At 45.4% G+C, this 14458-nt stretch overlaps 1 protein-coding gene across 1 annotated transcript in view; it reads right to left on the bottom strand.

Annotated features, from left to right (window-relative positions):
• Nucleotides 1-14458, bottom strand: part of Galnt18 (polypeptide N-acetylgalactosaminyltransferase 18) — a 303455-nt gene that overhangs the window by 50238 nt on the left and 238759 nt on the right. The gene's annotated exons all lie outside the window — the stretch shown is intronic.

Raw genomic sequence — 14458 nt, 5'->3', positions numbered from 1 at the left:
TGGGATGTGAATGGGGCAGGCCTGGGGAGCAGGCAGTTAAACACAGTACTGTTGACTGAAGGTTTGCAACCAGATTGTGTTAGTCCAGCTCCTGGTTCTGCTTCATGCTGGCTGTGTGACTCTGGGCAGTCACCCTGACTCATATGTGTCTCCATCTTCATCTCCACAGGGATAATAACAGCACCAGTCTCATGAGTTCCCCGAGAGGATTAAACTGATAGCACACAATACACCTGGTACGTTACAAGCCTATCCGTGACCATACAAATTGTAACATTCTGAGGAGAATCTCCAGAACAATCTGTGAGGCCACTGCTGTTATCTCCAACTCCAGGTGAGAAACACCTTGCACAAAGCCATGTGGTGGGTACTGATGACAGAATGATCTGTCTGACTCCCAAAGAGGCTGAAGGCAGAGCCATTGCTCCTCAGAGGTGACCATGTTTTAAGAGCAGTTAGCATCTCCAGGGCTTGACTCTGGGGGCCAGGAGAAGGAACATGGCAGGCTTTGGGCTGTGCCTCTTTCCAAACTTCCCCGTGCTAGGACTCGCCCATCCTAGAGACAGTGCACTTTGCCCCAATAACCTGTGAATCCAGTGACAGCATTATTGACAACACAATGCGGCAGGGTAATTTTTCTTCCTGTGGCTGGAACGAGGCTACTACTTGTCGTATTTCAACGACGCACAACAGAATGTTACTCATAGCAGTGCTCTTCAGAGTCCTGCTTCTCAGAGCCAGCTGGCCATTTCTCCTTAAGAGTGTGCATGCCTGTCTCCATCACCAGAGCCATGATGGTGGTACCCCCCGACCCTACCTCCCACCCTGGATGGTGCTCCCAACACTGTGGAAACACAGAGCACAGAGTACTTCTTCATCCAGCATTCAATGCTTCCGTTATCAGCTAGACTTTAGCACCTGTAATGTGTTTTCCCACCCCACCCTCCTACCCAAACTCAATGTTCAGGTATCAGTTCAAAGTCACTTTCCCATACCCTGCTTGGTGGTCGTCCCCTCCCCCTCTCACCAATTGCTTGCTTAATCATCTTTCTTCTTTCACAATGTTCTTTATGTCCTGCTCAACATTCCCTTCTGACATGTACTACTACGTGGTTCTCAGTGTAGACTATGGGTTCTCAGGAAAGGCAGGTCACTTGCAGCCTGGGAGCCAAACATCACGTTTAATAGCACACAGCTCTGGTGTCCGTAAGAATGGGATTCAGGATTTTCTCTGCTAGCAGCTGCTGTAAATCTTGGCAGGCTGCATCTCCTCCTGAACTCCCTTTCCACCCAGTAGAAGAGAGTGATGCAGCATGGGAAGGTATGCAGCCCCGTGCCTGCCCTGTTATGACTACCACAGGGATGAGACAGAGGAAATGAGGAAATCAGATACAAGGGCAGAGCATCTCAGCCAATTTCTACCCTGACATGGGACCACAGGAATGGTGCCTTTGGACTTAACTCTTGTCTAATATAGTCATGTGATAGTTCCTGACTCCCATAGTCTGTGTCTTTGTATTATAACAATTATTGAAATCACTGTTATTTGACTTATTCTTCCCACTCATTTTGGAGGAATGATTTGGATGCTGAAGACAGGTTACCACCCCAGCAGAGAAAGGTACAAAGGTCATTGCTCAGAGACTAGGAACCTTGGTAACTCAGGCAATCTGTAGTCTCTTCCACTCTGTTGAACCTGTCTATGGAGGTACAGCCCTCCCCTTGGGTGTGACTTGTGAGCTCTTGGAAGCATCTGGTCTTTGGAGTTAGAAAGCGTGGATTTGGCCTGTATATACATTAACTTTGCACCCTACCAATGACACTGAAGACAACTAGAAAAGGCTTGTGCTTATCTATTCCTATGTGACAAATGGCTCTGCTGGCCAAAGAGAGCCTCCGAAGTCTTATCCATAGATGACCTCAGAGCTCCTCTCTTGGATGCTGGACACGGTCAGAGAAATAAATTACAAGTATTTGAGTGGGTTGTGTTAAAGGTTGTGTCAGGAAGCTTCCACTGGGGGCAGGAGGCTATAGAAAATGAGGAAATAAAAGAGAGCTGGTCTCAGTACAGGAAATGCCCAATGCTTGGGAGCAAGTTGCAAGCCAGTTGGAGGGTATGGTTCATAGTTCCAGAGGTAGAGAATGCAAAGGAGGGGGGGTGTTGGATACCAAAAGAATAGTTGAGAAATGAAGACCAAGAGGTCACAGGTAACAGACAAGCAAGATTCACACTCTATAGTAAGAGGGTATAAGTCTACAGACACTAGGAACACAAGACAGCACAGCAACCCATGCCAAAAGCTGTGTCCTGTCTCCTTTTATGGCCACTGGAATAAATGATCCTAGAGCACAGCAAGCCCCTTCTAGCTCCTGCCTTCACATCTGCTAACCCATCTCCCTAGAATAGTTGTTGCAAACTCAACAATTTCTTTGACCCATCACTACTAAGTTAGACCCTCTTGGAACATCCTCAGTATCCACACTCCTTAATAAACATTCATACTTTATTTATGTACTTATTCTTTAAATATCTGTCTTCCAGAATTGGACTTTAACCTTCACAAACACAAGGATACGTCTGTGCGCTTTCCACCGAAAATACTGCACCTGCTTCTTGGTATATATTCAATAACTATTAAGTGAATGAGTGAATTGAGGGTCCTGGGATTTCACTGACTATAGGGACATAGTTTTAACTAGCTCAGCTGGATGCCCTAATAAAGCCCATAAACATAAAATGTGGCCGGATTTTACTGAACACAGTGACTTTCTTTAAACCCAGGTGGTTTTTTCAGCAAACTGCTGACATTAAAGAGCAAATTACTGCCACCAAAGAGACTTACTTTGGCTGCAGAGCTTAAATTAACATTGTAAAGCACAAGAAGTCATCAAATGTGTGGAGAGCAACACACAGGTTTCTCTTGTGGAGCCAAACACTCACAGCAGAGACGCCCCTATCTCATAGATGCTTGGGCACACCTCCAGAGGAGCTGCAGGCCTGTTCCCAGAGGTGACCAAGCGTCTACGGCAGAGTGTGTATAATAGCTTTGCAAGAAAAGCCCTGACCCTGTTTCCTTCTCTGAAAAGGCCTCACACATCGGTGTGGGACTGCAAAGCAGCACTGGTTTCTAGGGACTGGTGGAAGAGGGTATGGATTACGACTGCCACATAAAAGCCACTGAATTGTACTTGTCTGTGGCTGCCAGTGGCCCTTTTCCCCGGGGGATTTAAATGAGATTCAGTATGAATACTGCTCACTAGCAAAGCCAGCCCTGCTCAGGGGGTCTCAGGAATGAGGTCTCTCTGCTTCTCTTTACAAGACAAAAGTCACTGGGATGAAACCAGGGTCAGTTCTCTCTCTGTCACTTCTATAATCAAAGCTCCCTGTCTTAATCCTGCTTTTCACCAAGCTATCAAGTGGCGTTGACAAACTCTGGTCTCTTTTACTTTTACATTTGAGAGTTTGAGCTTCATGGCTCATACCTCAAAAGATGACCAGGGCTTGAGACACAAAGGACAGAGCCATAGCCTGAGTCGCAGTTGGGAGACACTGAGGCAGGACAACAAATAGTTTCATCTACTTCCATGTTATATCCATTTGCATCAATGTAATTCTGTGTGTATCTCTGTGTGTGTGTGTGTGTGTGTGTGTGTGTGTGTGTGTGTGTGTATGTGGGTAGGTGCATATGGTCTGTTTTGCTTATTGTCTGTGTGTGCATGTATACATGTGCATGTATGCATATATGTAGAAATATGCATCTCTGTGTGTCTGTATATATAGGTGCATGTATATGCACATGAGTACCTTTGTGTTTGTATACATGTACAGGTGTATGCATGCATGTGTGTCTATGTGTGTTTATATGTGTAAGTGCATGTGTGCATATGACTGTATGCGAATGTCAGAAATCAATTAAGGTATTGTTTCTCAAGCATTGTTCAGCCCATTTTATGGTAACAGTCTATCACTGGGACCCTGGGATCACTCAATAACCTATCCCAGGGAACCTGGCCCAGGGACCCATCAAGCCATCAACCTCCTTTTCCTAGCACTGGGATTACACGACCGCATCTATTTTCTCTCTCTCTCTCTCTCTCTCTCTCTCTCTCTCTCTCTCTCTCTCTCTCTTCCTCTCTCTCTCTCTCTCTCTCTCTCTTCTCTCTCTCTCTCTCTCTCTCTCTCTCTCTCTCTCTCTCTCTCTCTCTCTCTCTCTCTCTTTCTTTCTTTCTTTCTTCACTTCCTTCCTTCCTTTAAAGCCAGGATTCTGAAGACTAAACTCATGTAAGTACTTTGTTGACTGAGCTTGTCTTAGGTCAGTACTACTCAGGATTCTGAGGCTTTTACCAAAGGAAAAAATGTATTGGTGGTATTAACCATGGGTAAGGTAGATTGGTTGGTCCCCAGCCTTGCACTTCATAGCCATGCCCTCTTCAGCTGTGTCTCCTTGTGACACTAATGAGTTCTTGTTTCTTGGCACAAGGTTGCCCCCGTCCTCTCAGCCCATAAAGCTTTCTTTCCTACTCACCATCCATCCAAAGCCAGCCTGACTCATTCCTCCAAACTGTTTGAACATGTGATTAACATCGCTCATGTTCTCCTGATTTCTTGGCTTCTGAGGCCAATTATCTTTTTATGTGTAGCTATCTCGCCTAGTTGGCCATGAAAAGCTGAGATAAGAGTGGAAAGCAAAATCTGGACAGGATGGAAGAGGATGGTGAAATGAAAGAGTAAGGCTTACCCTGGAAGAGGACGGGGTGGAGGGGCCAGAAACTCATTTGCAGACTGGCTTAGGGGTCAGAGAAGTAGGCAAGCAGCAACACAGACAAGACAGCCCCTCACACATGGCTCTCGTGCCCAGTATGTCACCATGCCCAGTATGTCCTTCAACTGGGCATCCCACTCACCTTATCCAGCCACAGCCTTGCGTGGGAAAATAGATGGAAGAGGAGGTTATATCTGAGCAAGGCTAAGGGTCAGCAAGCCATCAACATGAGAATGAGGCAGAGGAGGAGTCTGGATGGATACAGCATAAACGCAGAGGTAGCCTCTGTCCAAATTTGAAAATCTTTAGTTTCTAGAAAAAAATTATACTCCTTAAGCAGACTCCCAGGATCTCTGAGAGCATCCCTCTCTATCCCTGCAACATTACTCACTCCCTAAAGCCAGTTATGCTGGCTTCACTCCATTCCTGAGGACGGCCATGTTCGTGGACCTTTGTCCCTGTTTTCTTTACTGGGGCCACTACTTCCCCATGAGTATATAACACATCTGTGTAACTCTTGTCAGCCTTCCCTGGACACCATAAATTTGGTTAAATGTCTTTCCCATGAACATTGCTTGTACTTCCTCTTAGGCAGCAGATGTGATAACTCAGAGAGAGAGAGAGAGAGACAGGAGACAGAAACAGAGACAGAGAGACAGACAAACTCAGAGACAGACACATTTACACACAGACCCTATGTGTAGTTTAAAGATACACTAAATGTATCTCCCCCCTCCCCGGAAACAATGCTTTCTTTTGCAATCTCTTAGAGAAAACTACCCGAAGGTAACCCATTATCCTGGAGTTGGGTAATGATTTCTTTACCATTACCTACCCCACACAGTGCTGTCTTTGAACACTATATAAACAGAACCACCACATATGCTTCTTGCTTCTTGTTTCATTTATTTCTCTCACCCCAGCATTCCATTCTATAAATACACACTGATTTACTTATGCATTCTCCCCCTGATGGTTGGCAGTGTTTCCAGCGTTATGAATAGTTCCTGGGAACACTTTTATAATGTCTCCTGGGGCCCAAGAGTGGGCATCACTCTTTGCATTTTTGCCTTGGGTACAAGTTAGATGCACAGTCAACTTTCCCATGGAGGGGAGGGGCTGCTTCAAATAGTGTCTCTCGGGTGGCTCCCTCCACCAGCAAAATGAGACTCATGTGGCATCACATCTGTGGCTACTGTTTCATTTAAAGATTTATTTTATCTTAGTTTTAAGTGTGTGTTGCATGTGTCTGTGTATGTGTGCATGACTGTGTATAGATACCTTGCCTATGTGCATGTGAGTGTGTGAGTATGTGTGTGTGAGCATGTGTGTGTGTGTGTGTGTGAGAGAGAGAGAGAGAGAGACTGTGTGTAGATAACTTTCCTGTGTATGTGTAGATACATTGCCCCCCCCCGTATGTGTATGTGTATAGATACTTTGCCTCTGTGTGTGCATGATTGTGTATAGACCTTGCCTCTGTGTGTGTGCACATATGCACAGGGGCATGTGTGAGTGAGTGTAGGTAATGAGAGGGCACTGGATTATAGGTGGCAGGTGGTTTTCCACCTTACATGGGTGCTACTAAACAAACTCTAGTCTTCCGCAAGAGCATTTGATGCTCTTAACTATTGAGCTTTCTATCCAGGCCCCTCGTCAAATGTTGACATTAATGACATGGCATAAATTCTCTCCACAGTTTTCATCTGGAGCCTCATCTGACTATTAGTGAGACGGTAGGTTTTGTTTGTTTAGTTTCCTCTTGTTACTAACCTACAATGGCAAACACCAGGAGAAATGTAACCTCTGCCTTACTCTAAGCCCATTCAGTTCTAGGCATGACTGAGACACACACTATTTGCTGTATGAATGAAGGATCAAAGTTAGGCTTGTACTGACTTACTCTGTGACCTTCATTGGTACTCCCCTGGGCTCCTGGAGGAAGATGTGTAGTTTAAAGTCGAGGAACAGTTGTAAGATCTAGCCATGCTTACCCTTCCATCAGACCTTACAGAAGAACACTCCTTGGGGACCCAGTTTCTCAGCTCTCTTCTAGCAATAAATAGTCCCAAAGATTTGCCTGCTCCTTGGAAACACAGTGCAATTTCTTAGATAGTGTCCTAGGAGGGTCTGAACATTTGAATCAGTCCCAGGTGACACTCAAGCAGTTTCTCATCAAAAAAGTTTCCTGAACCATTGCAAAGCAGCAAGGTTCACCAGGCCCAACTTCAAGGAGAGATGAGCTAGGCTCAAATGCCTGAGAGCTGTTTTGCAGGGGTTTGGACTGTGCAGAAACAGTGCTGCCCACTCACAGGAAAACCCAGGAGCCAGTGTGGGATACCAGAAGAGGCACAACTTCTGCAATCTGGCCAATAATGTGCAGAGGATCCCGCTAGGCTGGGAGCCCGGTGCTCTGACCCATCTTACCAGGCTGTAGAGGCTTCATGAATTTAAGGTGTCTGTGCTCCTGGCTGTGCTTACAGAGATTTCAAGGCTGCAACCTTAAGTCTCCTATCTGAAAAGGAAGACAACAGACCTGGCCACATAGGGTGGGGTATTCTCAAGGATATGACAGAGACATCTGTTGCTCTCTGGAGGGACTGCGAGCAGCTCAGATCAACGATTTGAGAGAAGATATGCCCACTGCTGCTTCCTGGGCAAAGCAGGAGAATATCCATGACTGCCTTCACGTGCATTCTTATATCAGCCAACCTAACCACCATAAATCTAAGCTAAAGTGACCTTAAAGTTCAAAGACAGTGAAATCCCAAATGAAGCAACCAGAACCCCTAAGCCACTCCCTGAAGAAGGCTCACCATTGAGCCTTCCATTCCTCAGGGAGTTGTGCTGTGAGCAGACCATGAGCTCCTGGCAGCATCTCTGAGGATGGGCTCTGATGTTGGAATCTCTAATTTTGCTATATATAAAGAGATGAATGGTCCCATGGCATCCATAGATCTAAAGTCATTCTGGCTTTGTAGAAGAAAGCCCTTTGGGAACAAGTAGACATCCCAGCTCCTACAGATGAGTCCACGCAGAGGCAGTACCCAACAGAGGCCAAGAACACAGGTAGATCTAGTATCTGAAGCTTGAGGTAGCTGTATGACACAGGAAGAGTATCGAGATCCTGCAAAAGAGGCTACTAACCACAGTCCAGATCATGACTTAGAGCAGAAACTTAAAGGAAAAACCAGTAGAGTGGAAGAGGAGAGGTCTGAGGCTTGGAGACCATGCACAGCCTTACATTTCTTAAAAAGCCACAGTAGCCATGTGGCAATTGCGTTAACGTGAGCCTCTAGCAACTGCTACAGGCCCTGGCAGGAGATATAGATGTTAACTGGGGCTCACTATCAGAGAATCCTGCTCCAAGAGCCTGGGAAGGGACTAAACCAAGTTCAGACATTTCTATAGCTCAAAGCTCTAGAAGAGACCTCAGTGGCAGAGAGAGACCATTAGCCAAATGTCAAGTAGATCCATTCCCACTTGTGCTAGCCACTCTAATCACTGTTTTGTTTTGAGCTGAGATCTTTGGTCCTATTATTATCCCTGTGCTGAGTTAGAGTGCCCAAGGAAGTCAAGGACCATTCTTCAAACAGTCAAACAAAACTTCGCCCATCCCTGGTAAGAAGAGTCGCTTCTCCCAGAGAACTGGGCCCATTTATTTCCTCTTTGCATTTGGTCAAGGCTCTTTCAGTACCTTCCTGTTGTGGACTGTGTTCCCTATCCATCCAGCTGCTATTCAGAGCAGGCCTGTGGACTGTGTTTAATTTTTACTTCGCTATATGAAGATGAGCTACTTACTCATTTAAAGTGTTTCCTTTTTTATGTCTTTAATCAGTGGCTGCTTCTTCCCTCTCTCTGAGGCTTAATCTAATCAGAAGCAAATCCAACACATATGAATGCTTCATTAGCCTGTCCCAATCAAATTCAAGTTGGCTATACATAATAGATGTCCCTCCTCCCACAAAGAATGGCACTGGCTCTAAGGATCTCTTTGAGCCAGTGTCCAAGACAATTGTCATGGTAAGTCTGGAGAAGCCTTTCTGAAACCAGATCAACCAGGAACACAGGGGGAAAGTATAACTCTGTTACTCCCAGGATAGGGTCGGGCACAATCTGATGACAGGCAGTTTTAGTGTCACCAAGGTGGGGCAGGTAGAAATCAGATCCAAGGTACAAGTCTGGCCTAAGTTCCCCTCCAGGCTTGTCACAGTGGGGCTCACCAGTTATTAAAATGATAGAGATGGCAACTGGCAAGATAGTTCAGTAGTTAGCATTTGTTGCCCTTGCAGAGGATCTGGGTTCAATTCCCAGCATCCACACCAGGCAACACAGAAACAATTGTAATTCCAGTTTTAGGGGATCTGACCCTCTCTTTTGGCCCCTGAGGGCACTGGCCATGCACATGGTGCACCAGAAGTCACAAACACATACACATAAACAAAATATTTTTAAAAGAGAGATTGTGAAAACAAAGTCCAGACACTCAGTTTTCTCTCCCAGGATGCAACTTTGTTTTTAAGAAGTTTATCTGTCATGTGTCTAGAATTCAAATCACAAAATCTGATATTGTGGGTTGCATGTAGACTCTCTCTTACAGACTCAGCATATTTGAATGTTTAATTCCTATTCAGGGAGGCCTAACTGGAAGGCAGGTCTTTGAGGTGTTATCATTTCTGGTAAGTTCTTATCTACCAGTCAGCCAGAATGATGGACTGCAAATCCCCCGAAACCATGAGCCAAGCCCATCTTTCTGTCCTTAGGTTGTTTGGTGAGGCATTTTGCCATAGCAATAAGAAAAGTGACTAATACAGTTAATGTGCTGGGGCTTCTTGAAAGACATTTGCCCTTTGGTACTTAGCGAAATGAATTGCCAACTTGGGCATCTTCACAGAAGTCCTTGCCAAAAGGCACTTAGGTGACATTACATTAGCAACAGGCTTTATAAAAGAAATCATCGTCGCAGAAAAGCAGAATTGAAGGGGACCACACCATTTCCAAGGTGAACACATGAAATTCAAAGTCACATCATTCTTCAGAAGCAGAGTAGGAAATGGGCCCCAAATTATGCCTCTCGGGAGACATGGTGGTCCTGAGCAGAGGCTCTGGGTCAAACAGTTTGGTGTGAAATCACCTAATTCCCACTTGCCAAACTGGTGCCTGGAATCAGCTCATCCCACTGCCTCACAGTTTCCTTATATGGAAAATGGAGACAACCTCCCCTCCCCAAAAAAACAAAAACAAAAACAAATGAACAATTCTGAGAGCAGCTGTGGAAATTCACTGGGTAACTACAGAAAGTTTACTTAAACCCAGCATGGGCTACTCCTTGTCAGCTTAGCGCTCGCTCAGTATTTTCATGCTTATAATCATGGTAAGACTCTCAGCTGTGAGGCTCACTAGTGCTGCCCAGGGAAGAAGGAGACTGACCCGTCAAGGTAGAAACTGACATGGCCAGCTGTCTGCATGCCACCTCACCTACATACTAGTCAGACATCTTAAGCTTATCTGGTCCAAACCGGACTTCTAGATTTTCTTCCCTTCCTTCCCATCTCTCTCTAGCCTCCCCTCATCCACGTAACAGCCCAGGCTTGAAAACCATAATTACCTGTATCATCATTGCCCACCACCAACGCTTCTCTCTCTCTCTCTCTCTCTCTCTCTCTCTCTCTCTCTCTCTCACACACACACACACACACACACACACACACACACACACACACTATGCCAGCAAATACAGCTTCTGTAAATTTCTTCCTCACCACTGGTACAGTATGACAGAGAAAACTAGTAAGGAAAGTGACTAAGGCTAAGGGTGTCACAAGAGAGGAATCTTGACCTACAAGGTGCTCTTGTAAGAGGAAAGAACAGACAGCATGGTGAGGGGTGGCTGTTTAGACATAAGAAGGAGAGCCCTTACCAGGTCTGGCCCTCCTGCACTCTAGTCTTAGACATTCAGCCTCCAGAATACTAAGAAAGGAAATGTGTGATCAAAGTCACTTACTGTAATGTTCTTAAAGTACGTGAATCGACTAACATAGTACACTTATATATAATGTATAACTCTACATCTATTGCTTGATCCTTAAAAACAACATTAAAAATCAATCAAACAAAATATCCTCCAAACAATTGCTCCATTACCTGTACTGTTATCCCTAAGAAGAAAGGGTTTTTTCTTCTATTCTTTTCTTATTCACTCCTCCCAGCCTGTCTACTCCCCTCCCATCTCCTCCAGATACATTCCTCTGTTTCCCTTCAAAACAAAGATCAGGCCTCTCAGAAATATACATATAACATGGCATAACAAGGTCCAATAAGATGAGGCACAAACCCTCATATCAAGGCTGGATGGAGCAACCCTGTAGAAGAGAAAGGATACCAAGTGCAGGCAAAAGAGTCAGAGACCCCACTACTTCCACGGTTGGGAGTCCCATAAGAACACTAAACTACGAACCCATAACGTATATGCAGAGGACCTAGCTCAGACTCATACAGGCCCCATTTTGTTGAGAAGAAAAGTCTTATTTAAGGAAATCATGACAGTATCTGCACTGCAATAATGATGATAAGGAGAAAGTGGGGGGAGAGAGGAAGGGAGAAGCCACACTTCCATTTTCCTGCAGTCTGGCTTTGTTCTGTTTGTCTGAGACTTTAGAGCAACAATCAAAGGGTTGCCATGAAGCTCCCTTCCAGCCCCTGGAACAGACCAGCAGGCAGGCTAGCACAGCTAAAGAGAAGGCAGAAGACAGCTGGTAAGGTGATAGTTCACAGGGTAAAGAGGCTTGCCACTAAGCCGGAAAACCTGAGTTCAGTCTCTGGGATTCACGGGTAGAAGGAGTCATCCTCTAACTTCCACAGGTACTCCACATGTGTACACACACAGCCACACACAAATATACACAGACATATAGCACCACACATGCAAACAGACAGATACACACACCCACACACACAAATACAGGCACACACACAGATACACACAAACAGATAGATGTGATTTTAAGGGTTTTTATTTGTTTAGGTAGGGGGTCTCCCAGGGACTTTAACAGCCATTGCTGCTCCCTTTTATGTTGTTTGTCTTAGTCAGGGTTTCTATTTCTGCACAAACACCATGACCAAAAAGCAAATTGGGGAGGAAAGGGTTTATTCAACTTACACTTCCACATTGCTGTTCATCACCAAAGGAAGTCAGGATTGGAGCTCACACAGCAAGAAGCAGGAGCTGATGCAGAGGCCATGGAGGGATGTTACTTACTGGCTTGCTTCCCCTGGCTTGCTCAGCTTGCTCTCTTAGAGAACCCAAGACACCAGCCCAGGGATGGCACCACCCACAATGGGCTGGGTCCACCTCCTCTTGATCACTAATTGAGAAAATGCCTTACAGCTGGGTCTCATGGAGACATTTCCTCAACTGAGGCTCCTTTCTCTGTGATAACTTCAGCTTGTGTCAAGTTGACACACAAAACCAGCCAGTACAGTTGTTGTTGTTCTATTTCTCTTTTTAATTTTAATGTTTTGCTTTTGTTTTGCCTTTTCCCTCAAATTGGGAAATTCACTGCTGACATGCTTCTACTCTGTAATCTACTGTCCCTGAGCAGATTTTACAGACAGCCCCAGCAACGGCTTTTGCAGCTCTCTCCTCCCTTGGCCTTAGCTTATTCAGAAGGTAAAATTTCCTTGGAGTTGGTTCCCAGAATCCTTTAGCAGCTTCCACCCCATGCCTGTGTCTCATTTACCCCGCTTTTCTCTGGCTTCCTCATTGAACCGCACAAAGAACAAAAGCTGAAGTGCGAAGACCCCTCCCGCACTCTCCTCCGAGGGCGCCTACCTTCTGCTTCCCACCGTTTTCAGCTAATTGCTTCATTATGTGCTTTTTAAAATTGCTTTGTTCTTTAGGGATTAATTTTGTACTTATCTTCACTAACCGTAAAGCTTTTTACAACATATTGTGAAGCTGTGTCTGTCCGGATGCGGCTGGGAGACCATAGGACTTTATACCCTTGTGTGGCTGGTGCGTTAGGAAACGACATGCTCTCAAGAAAAGAAGCTGCCACACAGTGTCCGACACCTTCTTGGAGCTGTCAGGCAGGGTGGAATAATTCCTTTTATGTGAGGGTTTAGACAAGGGAGTGCCCACCAACCTAAAATCTGGGCCTAACATGTCCTAACATCAGGCTGCTCCCATGTTGAAGGCCTTGGGTGATTTGAGGTGCCATGGGTTTCAGAAGGTTATGGCTTGTGGCACACGTTCCAATAGAGTAGAGGTAACAATGGCTGACCATCCAGAAGGGAACAGGTAGAGCAGAAGTTCTCTCTTGTCAAGTTCATGCTTTCCCAAGGCTCTGATACTTACTCTTGTCTATCTCTGGGCACTAGCCCACCACCTGTGAGGGAATCACCTCACCCTTTCTTTGGTCAAAGAGTCCCATGAATTGCCCACATTCTACACTCTTTATTGCTGTCACCACCTCTCCACACCAACTGTCCATGCCAAGGCCTTCTTATGGTATATCCATGTCCTCTGTCCATTTGCATTCTGGGAGTCCAAGGAGGTAACTTTTTTTTTTTCCAGAGCTGGGGACCGAACCCAGGGCCTTGAGTTTGCTAGGCAAACGCTCTACCACTGAGCTAAATCCCCAACCCAGGAGGTAACTTTTAAGAGTCCTTGGAATCAGACCAAACCACCATCACAGTCAAGCACACTGCTTCTCTGAGGGACTTGGCAAGTGAGTCAATTTTCTGAGCCCCAGTGACCTCATTTGAAAAATAAGGCTAAGAATTCTTGTGGTTCTTGACATGAGTTCATTATTGTGATGCTGGATACTGGTTGTCAACTTGACAGACTTTAGAATCTCCTGAGTCAAGCCTCTGGGCATACTTATGAGGGACTATCTAGATTATCTAGACTATCTTGACCAAGTTAAAATAATTAGAACGTCCCCCTAAATATAGGTGCTATGCCTCTGAGTTGGGGTCCTGGACTGGATGAAGGCAGAGCTGAGAACCAGGGCTTGTTGCGTTCTGTTTTTTAAATCACCTGGAACTAGAGTTAGGGATGATCGTGAACTGCCATGTGGGTGCTGGGAACTGAACCCAGGTTCTCTACAAGAGCAGTCAGTGTGCTAAACCTCTGGGCCATCTCTCCCACCCCACTCTGTGCATTTTAATTGTGGATACAATGTGCCAGCACCCCAAGTTAGTGCTGCTGTGCCTTCCCCATCATGATGGGGTCTACCCTGAGACTGTGGAGCCAACACAATTCTTCTTCCTGTACATTGTGTCTTTTCAGGTAGTTTGTCACAGCAGTGAGACAAGACAAGTAACTAAACCCATGATGGGCACAGCACTCAGTAGAGTATCAGTTCTGGAAGGGGAGTTAGTTTATTAATTGACCATTTCACCACATCTTTTAAAACCAACCAATTAATTTTGAGACAATGTCTGATAGCTAGGCTAGGTTCCAACTCACCACATAGCTGAGGATGGTCTTAAACCACTGACCATACTGTTTCTACCTTCCAAGAGCTGGAATTACCACAAAATAAGACCAAAAAAAGGCAGGACCTGGACCTAGAACTAACTTCAGGTCTATGATCCCAACTATGAGAGAGGGTAAGAGAGGAAGATGTCAGGCTCAAGCCCTCTCTGACTTCTGAATGAATTCAAGGCCAGCCTGGGAAATCTAATGAAATTCT

Source organism: Rattus rattus, chromosome 2 (genome assembly GCF_011064425.1).
Source record: "Rattus rattus isolate New Zealand chromosome 2, Rrattus_CSIRO_v1, whole genome shotgun sequence".
NCBI lineage: Eukaryota > Metazoa > Chordata > Mammalia > Rodentia > Muridae > Rattus > Rattus rattus.
Note: the sequence above shows the minus strand (reverse complement) of the source record. Positions and strands in the feature narration are given on the sequence as shown.